The 1352-nt window shown below is 35.9% G+C and overlaps 1 non-coding gene across 1 annotated transcript; it reads left to right on the plus strand.

Annotated features, from left to right (window-relative positions):
• The first annotated feature begins 648 nt into the window (after nt 1-648).
• Trnap-ugg (transfer RNA proline (anticodon UGG)) lies at nt 649-720 on the plus strand. Its single transcript has one exon. It is a non-coding gene; the product is annotated as a tRNA-Pro (tRNA).
• The last annotated feature ends 632 nt before the right edge of the window (nt 721-1352 follow it).

Consider the following 1352-nt stretch of genomic DNA (forward strand, 5'->3'; position numbering starts at 1 on the left):
GGACCTCTCGCACCCTAAGCGAAAATCATACCCCTAGACCAACGAGCCAGTTACAGAAAAAGACGAAATTTAAGAACAAATAGCAAACATTTAGATAAAACAATTATACATATATTTTATCTAGAAATATATTTACGTCTGCATGTATATATGTATGTATGTATATTTGTATGCACAAGACTTAATAAGTTACTGTTTTAATAATGAACCACGTCTTATCTGTTAAAAAAAAAAGTGTGATGTCGTGGATTAATCCTGGTTCTTAAGCCTTAAATATATAATGTCGACAGCCAGGATTATTTACTTTTGTCCTTTATTACTGATCAACAGTTTCATGCTCTAACTTCTAATTACTCTCTTTTAATTAATTTTTTATATACATATATATTAGGATGAAAATCCTTGTAGTGAATTCATACGTTGTTTAATAGACACGTGGAGCGTGGATCTACGAGCGAGGAAAAATGAGCGAGATTAAATATAGAAACATAAATGCGAGCCATGAAAGTTTTCAAAAGTGGGTCACACACACACAGCAGTCAGTGAGATTCTCATCCACGCAAAGCAACGCCAAAACCAAAAACAAAAAAAATGTAATTAGTCGTATTTTTGAATAAATTTAGAACTTTGCCGGCGTTTGCTAAGCAAGGCTCGTTGGTCTAGGGGTATGATTCTCGCTTTGGGTGCGAGAGGCCCCGGGTTCGAATCCCGGACGAGCCCAAGCATACTTTTTTTATTGGTAGTTTTTAAACTTTATATATACATAGATAATCTTCAGCTGAACACACAATTACAACTACATATACACTCTCACTTGGACGAGTTTATCCGAACATACACATACATATATTTATATATATATTTTTCGTTTTCTTTTTTCTTTTTATATGTTTCGGTCATTTGACTGCGGCCATGCTAGAGCATCGCCTTTAATCGAACAAATCGACCCCAGGACTTATTCTTTGTAAGCCTAGTACTTATTCCATCGATTTTTTTTAAAAGCCGAACCACTAAGTTACGGGGAGGGGTATACTCTTTATGTTGCATGTCACGTTTCAATTTTTGTCTTTTTCGTTCGAAAAAAGTTCGTTTTCTGTTTTCGTTTTTGTTTCTCATTGTGTTTAACGTTTTTTGTGATGTCCTGTACCCGTATATGCATGTATGTATACATATAGATGTAGGTATACTCTTTTACTCTTTTACTTGTTTCAGTCATTTGAATGCGGCCATGCTGGAGCACCGCCTTTAGTCGAGTAAATCGCCCCCCAGGACTTATTCTTTGTAAGCCTAGTACTTATTCTATCGGTCTATTTTGCCGAACCGCTAAGTTACGGGGACGTAAACACACCAGC

The sequence above is a fragment of the Octopus bimaculoides genome, chromosome 1, assembly GCF_001194135.2.
Source record: "Octopus bimaculoides isolate UCB-OBI-ISO-001 chromosome 1, ASM119413v2, whole genome shotgun sequence".
NCBI lineage: Eukaryota > Metazoa > Mollusca > Cephalopoda > Octopoda > Octopodidae > Octopus > Octopus bimaculoides.